Genomic DNA, 20854 nt, shown 5'->3' with positions numbered 1-20854 from the left:
ATCATTTGCATACGGCCGGCTGCGGGGTCAATAAGCACTCCTAGCCGTGGCAAGGAGCTCGGTGTGAGGTCTGGTAGAGGCGGCGGGGTTGCGTCCTTATCTTAGAGGTCTTGGGGGGCTTGGGATGCTTGGGACTTCCAGCCTCTACTTTACGTAAGGTCGGTGTCCAGCAAGGCGCCACTCAATGCTAGCCGAGCTGGGCAAGATGGCAAAACGTCATCAAAATTGTCTACAATACCTGGTGTTCTCAGGAGGTGTCCCAACCAAGTATTTCCGAACCCATCTCTGCTTTGCTTCCGAGATCGGACGTATCCAAGGTGGTATGGCCAGTAGACGCTGCTTGGCCCATCGCCCGGCCAGCCTTCCTCAGGCTCGCGTGGGGACGAGAACTCTGGCCGTTCTGGGGCGGTCTCCGAAGGACCGATGCATAGGCTGTGCCGTCCCCATAGGTGTTGTTTGTTGAGCAATGAAACACCTGCCGCATCAGATGTGTTTAAAAATGGCTCGGCGCAGGGTCTCCTGCAGGCTAAACCGTTCATCGCGGGGATGTGACAGAAAGAGCAAGCTGGACCCGCAACTTGGGGTGGAGCGAAACGCCCAGGAGTGAATGAAGGAAGAGGGTGAGATGGTTGCGAGTGAATTTGAGCTGCTCTTCGGGGGGGTCGTGTGGCCTGCAAAGGTGTTTTGCTTGGGTTGTGCTGTAAACTGGCCTCCAGGTTACCGGTGGTTGCCTCCAGGTCAGCGGTGGTTGCCTCCAGTCATGCGGGAGTCGCTGGTCCTGGTGAAAAGAAGCCTAGTATTAAAAGTAAATAAGCAACAATGCTGGAGGCCCACGGTGATGAGAAGGATGCTGGTATTTTGCAAGGATTAAATAGCGCAAGAGAGAAAGCAAATGAAAAGAAGAAAGGAGCATGTGTGCGCTTGTGAAAAAAGGAATGGAAAAAAGGCATAGAGGAGAGTGACCCCTGCTGGTGGAAGTAAGAAAAGGCAAAAGCCTACAGCACCTGGTATTCCCAGGCGGTCTCCCATCCAAGTACTAACCAGGCCCGACCCTGCTTAGCTTCCGAGATCAGACGAGATCGGGCGTGTTCAGGGTGGTGTGGCCGTAGGCAGAGACAGGCCTCTCACTTGCTGCTTTTCCACTTTGACGTCCGGTTGCCGGCTGCCCTTTCCAGTGCTTAGTAAGACAAGGTGCTTTTGTGCTTTCTTTTCTCTTCACTTTTTTGCTGGCTCCTTAAAAAGGTCTTGTAGACAGAACGCCCCGCTCAGAGCCGCTGAGCTCACTGATCGGCTGCCGCGCTGTCGACGGAACGTCAGCGTCGTGGCCAATGCCACAGGCCGGGAGCAGCGGCGAGACTCACCGGTAGACCTGGGTAGGGTGAGTAGAGCGCGGTTAGTTGCTTTCTAATAGCCTGCAGCCGGGGATTAACTTTTAATGAAAGGGAGCAACCCTTTTGACTGTCTGCAGCGCGCCGTACCTAGGAAGCGCACACTCACACACAGCGAGCATGCACAAGTTGCTCGCACGAGACCACATTCCCTATTTGCACCTGCAGCTTTTCCGCCACCATGCGTCAGACTCTCCTGCCTGTCTTATTATTATTTCAGGGCCTTAGCAGGAACCACCCCCTCAATTCCCTCCCGCTCCTTCCTAGCACTGAGGTTAGCTCCTGGGCAGCTGTCTGATTGGGTTAGTTACACAAGATTCTTTGAAGAAGAAGACGTTACTTCTGCTGGCCCTCGTTAGGCGGTCGCCCTCTAAAGCCATCCCCTGGGCAGCTGCTGAAAGCCTGGCCCCTTCACAGCGCGAGATGCTTTTAACGCCATCATTTGCATACGGCCGGCTGCGGGGTCAATAAGCACTCCTAGCCGTGGCAAGGAGCTCGGTGTGAGGCCTGGTAGAGGCGGCGGGGTTGCGTCCTTATCTTAGAGGTCTTGGGGGGCTTGGGATGCTTGGGACTTCCAGCCTCTACTTTACGTAAGGTCGGTGTCCAGCAAGGCGCCACTCAATGCTAGCCGAGCTGGGCAAGATGGTAAAACGTCATCAAAATTGTCTACAATACCTGGTGTTCTCAGGAGGTGTCCCAACCAAGTATTTCCAAACCCATCTCTGCTTTGCTTCCGAGATCGGACGTATCCAAGGTGGTATGGCCAGTAGACGCTGCTTGGCCCATCGCCCGGCCAGCCTTCCTCAGGCTCGCGTGGGGACGAGAACTCTGGCCGTTCTGGGGCGGTCTCCGAAGGACCGATGCATAGGCTGTGCCGTCCCTATAGGTGTTGTTTGTTGAGCAATGAAACACCTGCCGCATCAGATGTGTTTAAAAATGGCTCGGCGCAGGGTCTCCTGCAGGCTAAACCGTTCATCGCGGGGATGTGACAGAAAGAGCAAGCTGGACCCGCAACTTGGGGTGGAGCGAAACGCCCAGGAGTGAATGAAGGAAGAGGGTGAGATGGTTGCGAGTGAATTTGAGCTGCTCTTCGGGGTGGTCGTGTGGCCTGCAAAGGTGTTTTGCTTGGGTTGTGCTGTAAACTGGCCTCCAGGTTACCGGTGGTTGCCTCCAGGTCAGCGGTGGTTGCCTCCAGTCATGCGGGAGTCGCTGGTCCTGGTGAAAAGAAGCCTAGTATTAAAAGTAAATAAGCAACAATGCTGGAGGCCCACGGTGATGAGAAGGATGTTGGTATTTTGCAAGGATTAAATAGCGCAAGAGAGAAAGCAAATGAAAAGAAGAAAGGAGCATGTGTGCGCTTGTGAAAAAAGGAATGGAAAAAAGGCATAGAGGAGAGTGACCCCTGCTGGTGGAAGTAAGAAAAGGCAAAAGCCTACAGCACCTGGTATTCCCAGGCGGTCTCCCATCCAAGTACTAACCAGGCCCAACCCTGCTTAGCTTCCGAGATCAGACGAGATCGGGCGTGTTCAGGGTGGTGTGGCCGTAGGCAGAGACAGGCCTCTCACTTGCTGCTTTTCCACTTTGACGTCCGGTTGCCGGCTGCCCTTTCCAGTGCTTAGTAAGACAAGGTGCTTTTGTGCTTTCCTTTCTCTTCACTTTTTTGCTGGCTCCTTAAAAAGGTCTTGTAGACAGAACGCCCCGCTCAGAGCCGCTGAGCTCACTGATCGGCTGCCGCGCTGTCGACGGAACGTCAGCGTCGCGGCCAATGCCACAGGCCGGGAGCAGCGGCGAGACTCACCGGTAGACCTGGGTAGGGTGAGTAGAGCGCGGTTAGTTGCTTTCTAATAGCCTGCAGCCGGGGATTAACTTTTAATGAAAGGGAGCAACCCTTTTGACTGTCTGCAGCGCGCCGTACCTAGGAAGCGCACACTCACACACAGCGAGCATGCACAAGTTGCTCGCACGAGACCACATTCCCTCTTTGCACCTGCAGCTTTTCCGCCACCATGCGTCAGACTCTCCTGCCTGTCTTATTATTATTTCAGGGCCTTAGCAGGAACCACACCCTCAATTCCCTCCCGCTCCTTCCTAGCACTGAGGTTAGCTCCTGGGCAGCTGTCTGATTGGGTTAGTTACACAAGATTCTTTGAAGAAGAAGACGTTACTTCTGCTGGCCCTCGTTAGGCGGTCGCCCTCTAAAACCATCCCCTGGGCAGCTGCTGAAAGCCTGGCCCCTTCACAGCGCGAGATGCTTTTAACGCCATCATTTGCATACGGCCGGCTGCGGGGTCAATAAGCACTCCTAGCCGTGGCAAGGAGCTCGGTGTGAGGCCTGGTAGAGGCGGCGGGGTTGCGTCCTTATCTTAGAGGTCTTGGGGGGCTTGGGATGCTTGGGACTTCCAGCCTCTACTTTACGTAAGGTCGGTGTCCAGCAAGGCGCCACTCAATGCTAGCCGAGCTGGGCAAGATGGCAAAACGTCATCAAAATTGTCTACAATACCTGGTGTTCTCAGGAGGTGTCCCAACCAAGTATTTCCGAACCCATCTCTGCTTTGCTTCCGAGATCGGACGTATCCAAGATGGTATGGCCAGTAGACGCTGCTTGGCCCATCGCCCGGCCAGCCTTCCTCAGGCTCGCGTGGGGACGAGAACTCTGGCCGTTCTGGGGCGGTCTCCGAAGGACCGATGCATAGGCTGTGCCGTCCCTATAGGTGTTGTTTGTTGAGCAATGAAACACCTGCCGCATCAGATGTGTTTAAAAATGGCTCGGCGCAGGGTCTCCTGCAGGCTAAACCGTTCATCGCGGGGATGTGACAGAAAGAGCAAGCTGGACCCGCAACTTGGGGTGGAGCGAAACGCCCAGGAGTGAATGAAGGAAGAGGGTGAGATGGTTGCGAGTGAATTTGAGCTGCTCTTCGGGGGGGTCGTGTGGCCTGCAAAGGTGTTTTGCTTGGGTTGTGCTGTAAACTGGCCTCCAGGTTACCGGTGGTTGCCTCCAGGTCAGCGGTGGTTGCCTCCAGTCATGCGGGAGTCGCTGGTCCTGGTGAAAAGAAGCCTAGTATTAAAAGTAAATAAGCAACAATGCTGGAGGCCCACGCTGATGAGAAGGATGCTGGTATTTTGCAAGGATTAAATAGCGCAAGAGAGAAAGCAAATGAAAAGAAGAAAGGAGCATGTGTGCGCTTGTGAAAAAAGGAATGGAAAAAAGGCATAGAGGAGAGTGACCCCTGCTGGTGGAAGTAAGAAAAGGCAAAAGCCTACAGCACCTGGTATTCCCAGGTGGTCTCCCATCCAAGTACTAACCAGGCCCAACCCTGCTTAGCTTCCGAGATCAGACGAGATCGGGCGTGTTCAGGGTGGTGTGGCCGTAGGCAGAGACAGGCCTCTCACTTGCTGCTTTTCCACTTTGACGTCCGTTTGCCGGCTGCCCTTTCCTGTGCTTAGTAAGACAAGGTGCTTTTGTGCTTTCCTTTCTCTTCACTTTTTTGCTGGCTCCTTAAAAAGGTCTTGTAGACAGAACGCCCCGCTCAGAGCCGCTGAGCTCACTGATCGGCTGCCGCGCTGTCGACGGAACGTCAGCGTCGCGGCCAATGCCACAGGCCGGGAGCAGCGGCGAGACTCACCGGTAGACCTGGGTAGGGTGAGTAGAGCGCGGTTAGTTGCTTTCTAATAGCCTGCAGCCGGGGATTAACTTTTAATGAAAGGGAGCAACCCTTTTGACTGTCTGCAGCGCGCCGTACCTAGGAAGCGCACACTCACACACAGCGAGCATGCACAAGTTGCTCGCACGAGACCACATTCCCTATTTGCACCTGCAGCTTTTCCGCCACCATGCGTCAGACTCTCCTGCCTGTCTTATTATTATTTCAGGGCCTTAGCAGGAACCACCCCCTCAATTCCCTCCCGCTCCTTCCTAGCACTGAGGTTAGCTCCTGGGCAGCTGTCTGATTGGGTTAGTTACACAAGATTCTTTGAAGAAGAAGACGTTACTTCTGCTGGCCCTCGTTAGGCGGTCGCCCTCTAAAACCATCCCCTGGGCAGCTGCTGAAAGCCTGGCCCCTTCACAGCGCGAGATGCTTTTAACGCCATCATTTGCATACGGCCGGCTGCGGGGTCAATAAGCACTCCTAGCCGTGGCAAGGAGCTCGGTGTGAGGTCTGGTAGAGGCGGCGGGGTTGCGTCCTTATCTTAGAGGTCTTGGGGGGCTTGGGATGCTTGGGACTTCCAGCCTCTACTTTACGTAAGGTCGGTGTCCAGCAAGGCGCCACTCAATGCTAGCCGAGCTGGGCAAGATGGCAAAACGTCATCAAAATTGTCTACAATACCTGGTGTTCTCAGGAGGTGTCCCAACCAAGTATTTCCGAACCCATCTCTGCTTTGCTTCCGAGATCGGACGTATCCAAGGTGGTATGGCCAGTAGACGCTGCTTGGCCCATCGCCCGGCCAGCCTTCCTCAGGCTCGCGTGGGGACGAGAACTCTGGCCGTTCTGGGGCGGTCTCCGAAGGACCGATGCATAGGCTGTGCCGTCCCCATAGGTGTTGTTTGTTGAGCAATGAAACACCTGCCGCATCAGATGTGTTTAAAAATGGCTCGGCGCAGGGTCTCCTGCAGGCTAAACCGTTCATCGCGGGGATGTGACAGAAAGAGCAAGCTGGACCCGCAACTTGGGGTGGAGCGAAACGCCCAGGAGTGAATGAAGGAAGAGGGTGAGATGGTTGCGAGTGAATTTGAGCTGCTCTTCGGGGGGGTCGTGTGGCCTGCAAAGGTGTTTTGCTTGGGTTGTGCTGTAAACTGGCCTCCAGGTTACCGGTGGTTGCCTCCAGGTCAGCGGTGGTTGCCTCCAGTCATGCGGGAGTCGCTGGTCCTGGTGAAAAGAAGCCTAGTATTAAAAGTAAATAAGCAACAATGCTGGAGGCCCACGGTGATGAGAAGGATGCTGGTATTTTGCAAGGATTAAATAGCGCAAGAGAGAAAGCAAATGAAAAGAAGAAAGGAGCATGTGTGCGCTTGTGAAAAAAGGAATGGAAAAAAGGCATAGAGGAGAGTGACCCCTGCTGGTGGAAGTAAGAAAAGGCAAAAGCCTACAGCACCTGGTATTCCCAGGCGGTCTCCCATCCAAGTACTAACCAGGCCCGACCCTGCTTAGCTTCCGAGATCAGACGAGATCGGGCGTGTTCAGGGTGGTGTGGCCGTAGGCAGAGACAGGCCTCTCACTTGCTGCTTTTCCACTTTGACGTCCGGTTGCCGGCTGCCCTTTCCAGTGCTTAGTAAGACAAGGTGCTTTTGTGCTTTCTTTTCTCTTCACTTTTTTGCTGGCTCCTTAAAAAGGTCTTGTAGACAGAACGCCCCGCTCAGAGCCGCTGAGCTCACTGATCGGCTGCCGCGCTGTCGACGGAACGTCAGCGTCGCGGCCAATGCCACAGGCCGGGAGCAGCGGCGAGACTCACCGGTAGACCTGGGTAGGGTGAGTAGAGCGCGGTTAGTTGCTTTCTAATAGCCTGCAGCCGGGGATTAACTTTTAATGAAAGGGAGCAACCCTTTTGACTGTCTGCAGCGCGCCGTACCTAGGAAGCGCACACTCACACACAGCGAGCATGCACAAGTTGCTCGCACGAGACCACATTCCCTATTTGCACCTGCAGCTTTTCCGCCACCATGCGTCAGACTCTCCTGCCTGTCTTATTATTATTTCAGGGCCTTAGCAGGAACCACCCCCTCAATTCCCTCCCGCTCCTTCCTAGCACTGAGGTTAGCTCCTGGGCAGCTGTCTGATTGGGTTAGTTACACAAGATTCTTTGAAGAAGAAGACGTTACTTCTGCTGGCCCTCGTTAGGCGGTCGCCCTCTAAAGCCATCCCCTGGGCAGCTGCTGAAAGCCTGGCCCCTTCACAGCGCGAGATGCTTTTAACGCCATCATTTGCATACGGCCGGCTGCGGGGTCAATAAGCACTCCTAGCCGTGGCAAGGAGCTCGGTGTGAGGCCTGGTAGAGGCGGCGGGGTTGCGTCCTTATCTTAGAGGTCTTGGGGGGCTTGGGATGCTTGGGACTTCCAGCCTCTACTTTACGTAAGGTCGGTGTCCAGCAAGGCGCCACTCAATGCTAGCCGAGCTGGGCAAGATGGCAAAACGTCATCAAAATTGTCTACAATACCTGGTGTTCTCAGGAGGTGTCCCAACCAAGTATTTCCGAACCCATCTCTGCTTTGCTTCCGAGATCGGACGTATCCAAGATGGTATGGCCAGTAGACGCTGCTTGGCCCATCGCCCGGCCAGCCTTCCTCAGGCTCGCGTGGGGACGAGAACTCTGGCCGTTCTGGGGCGGTCTCCGAAGGACCGATGCATAGGCTGTGCCGTCCCTATAGGTGTTGTTTGTTGAGCAATGAAACACCTGCCGCATCAGATGTGTTTAAAAATGGCTCGGCGCAGGGTCTCCTGCAGGCTAAACCGTTCATCGCGGGGATGTGACAGAAAGAGCAAGCTGGACCCGCAACTTGGGGTGGAGCGAAACGCCCAGGAGTGAATGAAGGAAGAGGGTGAGATGGTTGCGAGTGAATTTGAGCTGCTCTTCGGGGGGGTCGTGTGGCCTGCAAAGGTGTTTTGCTTGGGTTGTGCTGTAAACTGGCCTCCAGGTTACCGGTGGTTGCCTCCAGGTCAGCGGTGGTTGCCTCCAGTCATGCGGGAGTCGCTGGTCCTGGTGAAAAGAAGCCTAGTATTAAAAGTAAATAAGCAACAATGCTGGAGGCCCACGCTGATGAGAAGGATGCTGGTATTTTGCAAGGATTAAATAGCGCAAGAGAGAAAGCAAATGAAAAGAAGAAAGGAGCATGTGTGCGCTTGTGAAAAAAGGAATGGAAAAAAGGCATAGAGGAGAGTGACCCCTGCTGGTGGAAGTAAGAAAAGGCAAAAGCCTACAGCACCTGGTATTCCCAGGCGGTCTCCCATCCAAGTACTAACCAGGCCCAACCCTGCTTAGCTTCCGAGATCAGACGAGATCGGGCGTGTTCAGGGTGGTGTGGCCGTAGGCAGAGACAGGCCTCTCACTTGCTGCTTTTCCACTTTGACGTCCGTTTGCCGGCTGCCCTTTCCTGTGCTTAGTAAGACAAGGTGCTTTTGTGCTTTCCTTTCTCTTCACTTTTTTGCTGGCTCCTTAAAAAGGTCTTGTAGACAGAACGCCCCGCTCAGAGCCGCTGAGCTCACTGATCGGCTGCCGCGCTGTCGACGGAACGTCAGCGTCGCGGCCAATGCCACAGGCCGGGAGCAGCGGCGAGACTCACCGGTAGACCTGGGTAGGGTGAGTAGAGCGCGGTTAGTTGCTTTCTAATAGCCTGCAGCCGGGGATTAACTTTTAATGAAAGGGAGCAACCCTTTTGACTGTCTGCAGCGCGCCGTACCTAGGAAGCGCACACTCACACACAGCGAGCATGCACAAGTTGCTCGCACGAGACCACATTCCCTATTTGCACCTGCAGCTTTTCCGCCACCATGCGTCAGACTCTCCTGCCTGTCTTATTATTATTTCAGGGCCTTAGCAGGAACCACCCCCTCAATTCCCTCCCGCTCCTTCCTAGCACTGAGGTTAGCTCCTGGGCAGCTGTCTGATTGGGTTAGTTACACAAGATTCTTTGAAGAAGAAGACGTTACTTCTGCTGGCCCTCGTTAGGCGGTCGCCCTCTAAAACCATCCCCTGGGCAGCTGCTGAAAGCCTGGCCCCTTCACAGCGCGAGATGCTTTTAACGCCATCATTTGCATACGGCCGGCTGCGGGGTCAATAAGCACTCCTAGCCGTGGCAAGGAGCTCAGTGTGAGGCCTGGTAGAGGCGGCGGGGTTGCGTCCTTATCTTAGAGGTCTTGGGGGGCTTGGGATGCTTGGGACTTCCAGCCTCTACTTTACGTAAGGTCGGTGTCCAGCAAGGCGCCACTCAATGCTAGCCGAGCTGGGCAAGATGGTAAAACGTCATCAAAATTGTCTACAATACCTGGTGTTCTCAGGAGGTGTCCCAACCAAGTATTTCCGAACCCATCTCTGCTTTGCTTCCGAGATCGGACGTATCCAAGGTGGTATGGCCAGTAGACGCTGCTTGGCCCATCGCCCGGCCAGCCTTCCTCAGGCTCGCGTGGGGACGAGAACTCTGGCCGTTCTGGGGCGGTCTCCGAAGGACCGATGCATAGGCTGTGCCGTCCCTATAGGTGTTGTTTGTTGAGCAATGAAACACCTGCCGCATCAGATGTGTTTAAAAATGGCTCGGCGCAGGGTCTCCTGCAGGCTAAACCGTTCATCGCGGGGATGTGACAGAAAGAGCATGCTGGACCCGCAACTTGGGGTGGAGCGAAACGCCCAGGAGTGAATGAAGGAAGAGGGTGAGATGGTTGCGAGTGAATTTGAGCTGCTCTTCGGGGTGGTCGTGTGGCCTGCAAAGGTGTTTTGCTTGGGTTGTGCTGTAAACTGGCCTCCAGGTTACCGGTGGTTGCCTCCAGGTCAGCGGTGGTTGCCTCCAGTCATGCGGGAGTCGCTGGTCCTGGTGAAAAGAAGCCTAGTATTAAAAGTAAATAAGCAACAATGCTGGAGGCCCACGGTGATGAGAAGGATGTTGGTATTTTGCAAGGATTAAATAGCGCAAGAGAGAAAGCAAATGAAAAGAAGAAAGGAGCATGTGTGCGCTTGTGAAAAAAGGAATGGAAAAAAGGCATAGAGGAGAGTGACCCCTGCTGGTGGAAGTAAGAAAAGGCAAAAGCCTACAGCACCTGGTATTCCCAGGCGGTCTCCCATCCAAGTACTAACCAGGCCCGACCCTGCTTAGCTTCCGAGATCAGACGAGATCGGGCGTGTTCAGGGTGGTGTGGCCGTAGGCAGAGACAGGCCTCTCACTTGCTGCTTTTCCACTTTGACGTCCGGTTGCCGGCTGCCCTTTCCAGTGCTTAGTAAGACAAGGTGCTTTTGTGCTTTCCTTTCTCTTCACTTTTTTGCTGGCTCCTTAAAAAGGTCTTGTAGACAGAACGCCCCGCTCAGAGCCGCTGAGCTCACTGATCGGCTGCCGCGCTGTCGACGGAACGTCAGCGTCGCGGCCAATGCCACAGGCCGGGAGCAGCGGCGAGACTCACCGGTAGACCTGGGTAGGGTGAGTAGAGCGCGGTTAGTTGCTTTCTAATAGCCTGCAGCCGGGGATTAACTTTTAATGAAAGGGAGCAACCCTTTTGACTGTCTGCAGCGCGCCGTACCTAGGAAGCGCACACTCACACACAGCGAGCATGCACAAGTTGCTCGCACGAGACCACATTCCCTATTTGCACCTGCAGCTTTTCCGCCACCATGCGTCAGACTCTCCTGCCTGTCTTATTATTATTTCAGGGCCTTAGCAGGAACCACCCCCTCAATTCCCTCCCGCTCCTTCCTAGCACTGAGGTTAGCTCCTGGGCAGCTGTCTGATTGGGTTAGTTACACAAGATTCTTTGAAGAAGAAGACGTTACTTCTGCTGGCCCTCGTTAGGCGGTCGCCCTCTAAAACCATCCCCTGGGCAGCTGCTGAAAGCCTGGCCCCTTCACAGCGCGAGATGCTTTTAACGCCATCATTTGCATACGGCCGGCTGCGGGGTCAATAAGCACTCCTAGCCGTGGCAAGGAGCTCGGTGTGAGGCCTGGTAGAGGCGGCGGGGTTGCGTCCTTATCTTAGAGGTCTTGGGGGGCTTGGGATGCTTGGGACTTCCAGCCTCTACTTTACGTAAGGTCGGTGTCCAGCAAGGCGCCACTCAATGCTAGCCGAGCTGGGCAAGATGGCAAAACGTCATCAAAATTGTCTACAATACCTGGTGTTCTCAGGAGGTGTCCCAACCAAGTATTTCCGAACCCATCTCTGCTTTGCTTCCGAGATCGGACGTATCCAAGGTGGTATGGCCAGTAGACGCTGCTTGGCCCATCGCCCGGCCAGCCTTCCTCAGGCTCGCGTGGGGACGAGAACTCTGGCCGTTCTGGGGCGGTCTCCGAAGGACCGATGCATAGGCTGTGCCGTCCCCATAGGTGTTGTTTGTTGAGCAATGAAACACCTGCCGCATCAGATGTGTTTAAAAATGGCTCGGCGCAGGGTCTCCTGCAGGCTAAACCGTTCATCGCGGGGATGTGACAGAAAGAGCAAGCTGGACCCGCAACTTGGGGTGGAGCGAAACGCCCAGGAGTGAATGAAGGAAGAGGGTGAGATGGTTGCGAGTGAATTTGAGCTGCTCTTCGGGGGGGTCGTGTGGCCTGCAAAGGTGTTTTGCTTGGGTTGTGCTGTAAACTGGCCTCCAGGTTACCGGTGGTTGCCTCCAGGTCAGCGGTGGTTGCCTCCAGTCATGCGGGAGTCGCTGGTCCTGGTGAAAAGAAGCCTAGTATTAAAAGTAAATAAGCAACAATGCTGGAGGCCCACGGTGATGAGAAGGATGCTGGTATTTTGCAAGGATTAAATAGCGCAAGAGAGAAAGCAAATGAAAAGAAGAAAGGAGCATGTGTGCGCTTGTGAAAAAAGGAATGGAAAAAAGGCATAGAGGAGAGTGACCCCTGCTGGTGGAAGTAAGAAAAGGCAAAAGCCTACAGCACCTGGTATTCCCAGGTGGTCTCCCATCCAAGTACTAACCAGGCCCAACCCTGCTTAGCTTCCGAGATCAGACGAGATCGGGCGTGTTCAGGGTGGTGTGGCTGTAGGCAGAGACAGGCCTCTCACTTGCTGCTTTTCCACTTTGACGTCCGGTTGCCGGCTGCCCTTTCCAGTGCTTAGTAAGACAAGGTGCTTTTGTGCTTTCTTTTCTCTTCACTTTTTTGCTGGCTCCTTAAAAAGGTCTTGTAGACAGAACGCCCCGCTCAGAGCCGCTGAGCTCACTGATCGGCTGCCGCGCTGTCGACGGAACGTCAGCGTCGCGGCCAATGCCACAGGCCGGGAGCAGCGGCGAGACTCACCGGTAGACCTGGGTAGGGTGAGTAGAGCGCGGTTAGTTGCTTTCTAATAGCCTGCAGCCGGGGATTAACTTTTAATGAAAGGGAGCAACCCTTTTGACTGTCTGCAGCGCGCCGTACCTAGGAAGCGCACACTCACACACAGCGAGCATGCACAAGTTGCTCGCACGAGACCACATTCCCTATTTGCACCTGCAGCTTTTCCGCCACCATGCGTCAGACTCTCCTGCCTGTCTTATTATTATTTCAGGGCCTTAGCAGGAACCACCCCCTCAATTCCCTCCCGCTCCTTCCTAGCACTGAGGTTAGCTCCTGGGCAGCTGTCTGATTGGGTTAGTTACACAAGATTCTTTGAAGAAGAAGACGTTACTTCTGCTGGCCCTCGTTAGGCGGTCGCCCTCTAAAGCCATCCCCTGGGCAGCTGCTGAAAGCCTGGCCCCTTCACAGCGCGAGATGCTTTTAACGCCATCATTTGCATACGGCCGGCTGCGGGGTCAATAAGCACTCCTAGCCGTGGCAAGGAGCTCGGTGTGAGGCCTGGTAGAGGCGGCGGGGTTGCGTCCTTATCTTAGAGGTCTTGGGGGGCTTGGGATGCTTGGGACTTCCAGCCTCTACTTTACGTAAGGTCGGTGTCCAGCAAGGCGCCACTCAATGCTAGCCGAGCTGGGCAAGATGGTAAAACGTCATCAAAATTGTCTACAATACCTGGTGTTCTCAGGAGGTGTCCCAACCAAGTATTTCCGAACCCATCTCTGCTTTGCTTCCGAGATCGGACGTATCCAAGGTGGTATGGCCAGTAGACGCTGCTTGGCCCATCGCCCGGCCAGCCTTCCTCAGGCTCGCGTGGGGACGAGAACTCTGGCCGTTCTGGGGCGGTCTCCGAAGGACCGATGCATAGGCTGTGCCGTCCCTATAGGTGTTGTTTGTTGAGCAATGAAACACCTGCCGCATCAGATGTGTTTAAAAATGGCTCGGCGCAGGGTCTCCTGCAGGCTAAACCGTTCATCGCGGGGATGTGACAGAAAGAGCAAGCTGGACCCGCAACTTGGGGTGGAGCGAAACGCCCAGGAGTGAATGAAGGAAGAGGGTGAGATGGTTGCGAGTGAATTTGAGCTGCTCTTCGGGGTGGTCGTGTGGCCTGCAAAGGTGTTTTGCTTGGGTTGTGCTGTAAACTGGCCTCCAGGTTACCGGTGGTTGCCTCCAGGTCAGCGGTGGTTGCCTCCAGTCATGCGGGAGTCGCTGGTCCTGGTGAAAAGAAGCCTAGTATTAAAAGTAAATAAGCAACAATGCTGGAGGCCCACGGTGATGAGAAGGATGTTGGTATTTTGCAAGGATTAAATAGCGCAAGAGAGAAAGCAAATGAAAAGAAGAAAGGAGCATGTGTGCGCTTGTGAAAAAAGGAATGGAAAAAAGGCATAGAGGAGAGTGACCCCTGCTGGTGGAAGTAAGAAAAGGCAAAAGCCTACAGCACCTGGTATTCCCAGGCGGTCTCCCATCCAAGTACTAACCAGGCCCGACCCTGCTTAGCTTCCGAGATCAGACGAGATCGGGCGTGTTCAGGGTGGTGTGGCCGTAGGCAGAGACAGGCCTCTCACTTGCTGCTTTTCCACTTTGACGTCCGGTTGCCGGCTGCCCTTTCCAGTGCTTAGTAAGACAAGGTGCTTTTGTGCTTTCCTTTCTCTTCACTTTTTTGCTGGCTCCTTAAAAAGGTCTTGTAGACAGAACGCCCCGCTCAGAGCCGCTGAGCTCACTGATCGGCTGCCGCGCTGTCGACGGAACGTCAGCGTCGCGGCCAATGCCACAGGCCGGGAGCAGCGGCGAGACTCACCGGTAGACCTGGGTAGGGTGAGTAGAGCGCGGTTAGTTGCTTTCTAATAGCCTGCAGCCGGGGATTAACTTTTAATGAAAGGGAGCAACCCTTTTGACTGTCTGCAGCGCGCCGTACCTAGGAAGCGCACACTCACACACAGCGAGCATGCACAAGTTGCTCGCACGAGACCACATTCCCTATTTGCACCTGCAGCTTTTCCGCCACCATGCGTCAGACTCTCCTGCCTCTCTTATTATTATTTCAGGGCCTTAGCAGGAACCACCCCCTCAATTCCCTCCCGCTCCTTCCTAGCACTGAGGTTAGCTCCTGGGCAGCTGTCTGATTGGGTTAGTTACACAAGATTCTTTGAAGAAGAAGACGTTACTTCTGCTGGCCCTCGTTAGGCGGTCGCCCTCTAAAACCATCCCCTGGGCAGCTGCTGAAAGCCTGGCCCCTTCACAGCGCGAGATGCTTTTAACGCCATCATTTGCATACGGCCGGCTGCGGGGTCAATAAGCACTCCTAGCCGTGGCAAGGAGCTCGGTGTGAGGCCTGGTAGAGGCGGCGGGGTTGCGTCCTTATCTTAGAGGTCTTGGGGGGCTTGGGAGGCTTGGGACTTCCAGCCTCTACTTTACGTAAGGTCGGTGTCCAGCAAGGCGCCACTCAATGCTAGCCGAGCTGGGCAAGATGGCAAAACGTCATCAAAATTGTCTACAATACCTGGTGTTCTCAGGAGGTGTCCCAACCAAGTATTTCCGAACCCATCTCTGCTTTGCTTCCGAGATCGGACGTATCCACGGTGGTATGGCCAGTAGACGCTGCTTGGCCCATCGCCTGGCCAGCCTTCCTCAGGCTCGCGTGGGGACGAGAACTCTGGCCGTTCTGGGGCGGTCTCCGAAGGACCGATGCATAGGCTGTGCCGTCCCTATAGGTGTTGTTTGTTGAGCAATGAAACACCTGCCGCATCAGATGTGTTTAAAAATGGCTCGGCGCAGGGTCTCCTGCAGGCTAAACCGTTCATTGCGGGGATGTGACAGAAAGAGCAAGCTGGACCCGCAACTTGGGGTGGAGCGAAACGCCCAGGAGTGAATGAAGGAAGAGGGTGAGATGGTTGCGAGTGAATTTGAGCTGCTCTTCGGGGGGGTCGTGTGGCCTGCAAAGGTGTTTTGCTTGGGTTGTGCTGTAAACTGGCCTCCAGGTTACCGGTGGTTGCCTCCAGGTCAGCGGTGGTTGCCTCCAGTCATGCGGGAGTCGCTGGTCCTGGTGAAAAGAAGCCTAGTATTAAAAGTAAATAAGCAACAATGCTGGAGGCCCACGGTGATGAGAAGGATGCTGGTATTTTGCAAGGATTAAATAGCGCAAGAGAGAAAGCAAATGAAAAGAAGAAAGGAGCATGTGTGCGCTTGTGAAAAAAGGAATGGAAAAAAGGCATAGAGGAGAGTGACCCCTGCTGGTGGAAGTAAGAAAAGGCAAAAGCCTACAGCACCTGGTATTCCCAGGCGGTCTCCCATCCAAGTACTAACCAGGCCCAACCCTGCTTAGCTTCCGAGATCAGACGAGATCGGGCGTGTTCAGGGTGGTGTGGCCGTAGGCAGAGACAGGCCTCTCACTTGCTGCTTTTCCACTTTGACGTCCGGTTGCCAGCTGCCCTTTCCAGTGCTTAGTAAGACAAGGTGCTTTTGTGCTTTCTTTTCTCTTCACTTTTTTGCTGGCTCCTTAAAAAGGTCTTGTAGACAGAACGCCCCGCTCAGAGCCGCTGAGCTCACTGATCGGCTGCCGCGCTGTCGACGGAACGTCAGCGTCGCGGCCAATGCCACAGGCCGGGAGCAGCGGCGAGACTCACCGGTAGACCTGGGTAGGGTGAGTAGAGCGCGGTTAGTTGCTTTCTAATAGCCTGCAGCCGGGGATTAACTTTTAATGAAAGGGAGCAACCCTTTTGACTGTCTGCAGCGCGCCGTACCTAGGAAGCGCACACTCACACACAGCGAGCATGCACAAGTTGCTCGCACGAGACCACATTCCCTATTTGCACCTGCAGCTTTTCCGCCACCATGCGTCAGACTCTCCTGCCTGTCTTATTATTATTTCAGGGCCTTAGCAGGAACCACCCCCTCAATTCCCTCCCGCTCCTTCCTAGCACTGAGGTTAGCTCCTGGGCAGCTGTCTGATTGGGTTAGTTACACAAGATTCTTTGAAGAAGAAGACGTTACTTCTGCTGGCCCTCGTTAGGCGGTCGCCCTCTAAAACCATCCCCTGGGCAGCTGCTGAAAGCCTGGCCCCTTCACAGCGCGAGATGCTTTTAACGCCATCATTTGCATACGGCCGGCTGCGGGGTCAATAAGCACTCCTAGCCGTGGCAAGGAGCTCAGTGTGAGGCCTGGTAGAGGCGGCGGGGTTGCGTCCTTATCTTAGAGGTCTTGGGGGGCTTGGGATGCTTGGGACTTCCAGCCTCTACTTTACGTAAGGTCGGTGTCCAGCAAGGCGCCACTCAATGCTAGCCGAGCTGGGCAAGATGGCAAAACGTCATCAAAATTGTCTACAATACCTGGTGTTCTCAGGAGGTGTCCCAACCAAGTATTTCCGAACCCATCTCTGCTTTGCTTCCGAGATCGGACGTATCCACGGTGGTATGGCCAGTAGACGCTGCTTGGCCCATCGCCTGGCCAGCCTTCCTCAGGCTCGCGTGGGGACGAGAACTCTGGCCGTTCTGGGGCGGTCTCCGAAGGACCGATGCATAGGCTGTGCCGTCCCTATAGGTGTTGTTTGTTGAGCAATGAAACACCTGCCGCATCAGATGTGTTTAAAAATGGCTCGGCGCAGGGTCTCCTGCAGGCTAAACCGTTCATCGCGGGGATGTGACAGAAAGAGCAAGCTGGACCCGCAACTTGGGGTGGAGCGAAACGCCCAGGAGTGAATGAAGGAAGAGGGTGAGATGGTTGCGAGTGAATTTGAGCTGCTCTTCGGGGTGGTCGTGTGGCCTGCAAAGGTGTTTTGCTTGGGTTGTGCTGTAAACTGGCCTCCAGGTTACCGGTGGTTGCCTCCAGGTCAGCGGTGGTTGCCTCCAGTCATGCGGGAGTCGCTGGTCCTGGTGAAAAGAAGCCTAGTATTAAAAGTAAATAAGCAACAATGCTGGAGGCCCACGGTGATGAGAAGGATGTTGGTATTTTGCAAGGATTAAATAGCGCAAGAGAGAAAGCAAATGAAAAGAAGAAAGGAGCATGTGTGCGCTTGTGAAAAAAGGAATGGAAAAAAGGCATAGAGGAGAGTGACCCCTGCTGGTGGAAGTAAGAAAAGGCAAAAGCCTACAGCACCTGGTATTCCCAGGCGGTCTCCCATCCAAGTACTAACCAGGCCCAACCCTGCTTAGCTTCCGAGATCAGACGAGATCAGGCGTGTTCAGGGTGGTGTGGCTGTAGGCAGAGACAGGCCTCTCACTTGCTGCTTTTCCACTTTGACGTCCGGTTGCCGGCTGCCCTTTCCAGTGCTTAGTAAGACAAGGTGCTTTTGTGCTTTCCTTTCTCTTCACTTTTTTGCTGGCTCCTTAAAAAGGTCTTGTAGACAGAACGCCCCGCTCAGAGCCGCTGAGCTCACTGATCGGCTGCCGCGCTGTCGACGGAACGTCAGCGTCGCGGCCAATGCCACAGGCCGGGAGCAGCGGCGAGACTCACCGGTAGACCTGGGTAGGGTGAGTAGAGCGCGGTTAGTTGCTTTCTAATAGCCTGCAGCCGGGGATTAACTTTTAATGAAAGGGAGCAACCCTTTTGACTGTCTGCAGCGCGCCGTACCTAGGAAGCGCACACTCACACACAGCGAGCATGCACAAGTTGCTCGCACGAGACCACATTCCCTATTTGCACCTGCAGCTTTTCCGCCACCATGCGTCAGACTCTCCTGCCTGTCTTATTATTATTTCAGGGCCTTAGCAGGAACCACCCCCTCAATTCCCTCCCGCTCCTTCCTAGCACTGAGGTTAGCTCCTGGGCAGCTGTCTGATTGGGTTAGTTACACAAGATTCTTTGAAGAAGAAGACGTTACTTCTGCTGGCCCTCGTTAGGCGGTCGCCCTCTAAAACCATCCCCTGGGCAGCTGCTGAAAGCCTGGCCCCTTCACAGCGCGAGATGCTTTTAACGCCATCATTTGCATACGGCCGGCTGCGGGGTCAATAAGCACTCCTAGCCGTGGCAAGGAGCTCGGTGTGAGGTCTGGTAGAGGCGGCGGGGTTGCGTCCTTATCTTAGAGGTCTTGGGGGGCTTGGGATGCTTGGGACTTCCAGCCTCTACTTTACGTAAGGTCGGTGTCCAGCAAGGCGCCACTCAATGCTAGCCGAGCTGGGCAAGATGGCAAAACGTCATCAAAATTGTCTACAATACCTGGTGTTCTCAGGAGGTGTCCCAACCAAGTATTTCCGAACCCATCTCTGCTTTGCTTCCGAGATCGGACGTATCCAAGGTGGTATGGCCAGTAGACGCTGCTTGGCCCATCGCCCGGCCAGCCTTCCTCAGGCTCGCGTGGGGACGAGAACTCTGGCCGTTCTGGGGCGGTCTCCGAAGGACCGATGCATAGGCTGTGCCGTCCCCATAGGTGTTGTTTGTTGAGCAATGAAACACCTGCCGCATCAGATGTGTTTAAAAATGGCTCGGCGCAGGGTCTCCTGCAGGCTAAACCGTTCATCGCGGGGATGTGACAGAAAGAGCAAGCTGGACCCGCAACTTGGGGTGGAGCGAAACGCCCAGGAGTGAATGAAGGAAGAGGGTGAGATGGTTGCGAGTGAATTTGAGCTGCTCTTCGGGGGGGTCGTGTGGCCTGCAAAGGTGTTTTGCTTGGGTTGTGCTGTAAACTGGCCTCCAGGTTACCGGTGGTTGCCTCCAGGTCAGCGGTGGTTGCCTCCAGTCATGCGGGAGTCGCTGGTCCTGGTGAAAAGAAGCCTAGTATTAAAAGTAAATAAGCAACAATGCTGGAGGCCCACGGTGATGAGAAGGATGCTGGTATTTTGCAAGGATTAAATAGCGCAAGAGAGAAAGCAAATGAAAAGAAGAAAGGAGCATGTGTGCGCTTGTGAAAAAAGGAATGGAAAAAAGGCATAGAGGAGAGTGACCCCTGCTGGTGGAAGTAAGAAAAGGCAAAAGCCTACAGCACCTGGTATTCCCAGGCGGTCTCCCATCCAAGTACTAACCAGGCCCGACCCTGCTTAGCTTCCGAGATCAGACGAGATCGGGCGTGTTCAGGGTGGTGTGGCCGTAGGCAGAGACAGGCCTCTCACTTGCTGCTTTTCCACTTTGACGTCCGGTTGCCGGCTGCCCTTTCCAGTGCTTAGTAAGACAAGGTGCTTTTGTGCTTTCTTTTCTCTTCACTTTTTTGCTGGCTCCTTAAAAAGGTCTTGTAGACAGAACGCCCCGCTCAGAGCCGCTGAGCTCACTGATCGGCTGCCGCGCTGTCGACGGAACGTCAGCGTCGCGGCCAATGCCACAGGCCGGGAGCAGCGGCGAGACTCACCGGTAGACCTGGGTAGGGTGAGTAGAGCGCGGTTAGTTGCTTTCTAATAGCCTGCAGCCGGGGATTAACTTTTAATGAAAGGGAGCAACCCTTTTGACTGTCTGCAGCGCGCCGTACCTAGGAAGCGCACACTCACACACAGCGAGCATGCACAAGTTGCTCGCACGAGACCACATTCCCTATTTGCACCTGCAGCTTTTCCGCCACCATGCGTCAGACTCTCCTGCCTGTCTTATTATTATTTCAGGGCCTTAGCAGGAACCACCCCCTCAATTCCCTCCCGCTCCTTCCTAGCACTGAGGTTAGCTCCTGGGCAGCTGTCTGATTGGGTTAGTTACACAAGATTCTTTGAAGAAGAAGACGTTACTTCTGCTGGCCCTCGTTAGGCGGTCGCCCTCTAAAGCCATCCCCTGGGCAGCTGCTGAAAGCCTGGCCCCTTCACAGCGCGAGATGCTTTTAACGCCATCATTTGCATACGGCCGGCTGCGGGGTCAATAAGCACTCCTAGCCGTGGCAAGGAGCTCGGTGTGAGGCCTGGTAGAGGCGGCGGGGTTGCGTCCTTATCTTAGAGGTCTTGGGGGGCTTGGGATGCTTGGGACTTCCAGCCTCTACTTTACGTAAGGTCGGTGTCCAGCAAGGCGCCACTCAATGCTAGCCGAGCTGGGCAAGATGGTAAAACGTCATCAAAATTGTCTACAATACCTGGTGTTCTCAGGAGGTGTCCCAACCAAGTATTTCCGAACCCATCTCTGCTTTGCTTCCGAGATCGGACGTATCCAAGGTGGTATGGCCAGTAGACGCTGCTTGGCCCATCGCCCGGCCAGCCTTCCTCAGGCTCGCGTGGGGACGAGAACTCTGGCCGTTCTGGGGCGGTCTCCGAAGGACCGATGCATAGGCTGTGCCGTCCCTATAGGTGTTGTTTGTTGAGCAATGAAACACCTGCCGCATCAGATGTGTTTAAAAATGGCTCGGCGCAGGGTCTCCTGCAGGCTAAACCGTTCATCGCGGGGATGTGACAGAAAGAGCAAGCTGGACCCGCAACTTGGGGTGGAGCGAAACGCCCAGGAGTGAATGAAGGAAGAGGGTGAGATGGTTGCGAGTGAATTTGAGCTGCTCTTCGGGGTGGTCGTGTGGCCTGCAAAGGTGTTTTGCTTGGGTTGTGCTGTAAACTGGCCTCCAGGTTACCGGTGGTTGCCTCCAGGTCAGCGGTGGTTGCCTCCAGTCATGCGGGAGTCGCTGGTCC

The 20854-nt window shown here is 54.7% G+C and overlaps 11 non-coding genes across 11 annotated transcripts; all 11 read right to left on the bottom strand.

Annotated features, from left to right (window-relative positions):
* Positions 1 to 992: 992 nt before the first annotated feature.
* On the bottom strand, positions 993 to 1111 carry LOC141266610 (5S ribosomal RNA). The gene has a single exon (XR_012320640.1). It is a non-coding gene; the product is annotated as a 5S ribosomal RNA (ribosomal RNA).
* A 1706-nt stretch (positions 1112 to 2817) lies between these two features.
* LOC141270375 (5S ribosomal RNA) lies at positions 2818 to 2936 on the bottom strand. Its single transcript, XR_012321613.1, has one exon. It is a non-coding gene; the product is annotated as a 5S ribosomal RNA (ribosomal RNA).
* Positions 2937 to 4642: 1706 nt separating this feature from the next.
* On the bottom strand, positions 4643 to 4761 carry LOC141270405 (5S ribosomal RNA). The gene has a single exon (XR_012321641.1). It is a non-coding gene; the product is annotated as a 5S ribosomal RNA (ribosomal RNA).
* A 1706-nt stretch (positions 4762 to 6467) lies between these two features.
* On the bottom strand, positions 6468 to 6586 carry LOC141266597 (5S ribosomal RNA). The gene has a single exon (XR_012320628.1). It is a non-coding gene; the product is annotated as a 5S ribosomal RNA (ribosomal RNA).
* Positions 6587 to 8292: 1706 nt separating this feature from the next.
* Positions 8293 to 8411, bottom strand: LOC141270364 (5S ribosomal RNA). The gene has a single exon (XR_012321602.1). It is a non-coding gene; the product is annotated as a 5S ribosomal RNA (ribosomal RNA).
* Positions 8412 to 10117: 1706 nt separating this feature from the next.
* LOC141266585 (5S ribosomal RNA) lies at positions 10118 to 10236 on the bottom strand. Its single transcript, XR_012320617.1, has one exon. It is a non-coding gene; the product is annotated as a 5S ribosomal RNA (ribosomal RNA).
* Positions 10237 to 11942: 1706 nt separating this feature from the next.
* Positions 11943 to 12061, bottom strand: LOC141266219 (5S ribosomal RNA). The gene has a single exon (XR_012320272.1). It is a non-coding gene; the product is annotated as a 5S ribosomal RNA (ribosomal RNA).
* Positions 12062 to 13767: 1706 nt separating this feature from the next.
* LOC141266573 (5S ribosomal RNA) lies at positions 13768 to 13886 on the bottom strand. The gene has a single exon (XR_012320606.1). It is a non-coding gene; the product is annotated as a 5S ribosomal RNA (ribosomal RNA).
* Positions 13887 to 15592: 1706 nt separating this feature from the next.
* LOC141270302 (5S ribosomal RNA) lies at positions 15593 to 15711 on the bottom strand. The gene has a single exon (XR_012321591.1). It is a non-coding gene; the product is annotated as a 5S ribosomal RNA (ribosomal RNA).
* Positions 15712 to 17417: 1706 nt separating this feature from the next.
* On the bottom strand, positions 17418 to 17536 carry LOC141267068 (5S ribosomal RNA). Its single transcript, XR_012321085.1, has one exon. It is a non-coding gene; the product is annotated as a 5S ribosomal RNA (ribosomal RNA).
* Positions 17537 to 19242: 1706 nt separating this feature from the next.
* On the bottom strand, positions 19243 to 19361 carry LOC141266562 (5S ribosomal RNA). The gene has a single exon (XR_012320595.1). It is a non-coding gene; the product is annotated as a 5S ribosomal RNA (ribosomal RNA).
* Positions 19362 to 20854: the final 1493 nt, after the last annotated feature.

Source organism: Phyllobates terribilis, unplaced genomic scaffold (assembly GCF_046119375.1).
Source record: "Phyllobates terribilis strain yellow unplaced genomic scaffold, ASM4611937v1 Scaffold_4__5_contigs__length_816908805, whole genome shotgun sequence".
In the NCBI taxonomy this organism is placed as follows: domain Eukaryota; kingdom Metazoa; phylum Chordata; class Amphibia; order Anura; family Dendrobatidae; genus Phyllobates; species Phyllobates terribilis.
The sequence above is the reverse complement of the archived record's forward strand: the minus strand, read 5'-3'. Positions and strand labels throughout refer to the sequence as shown.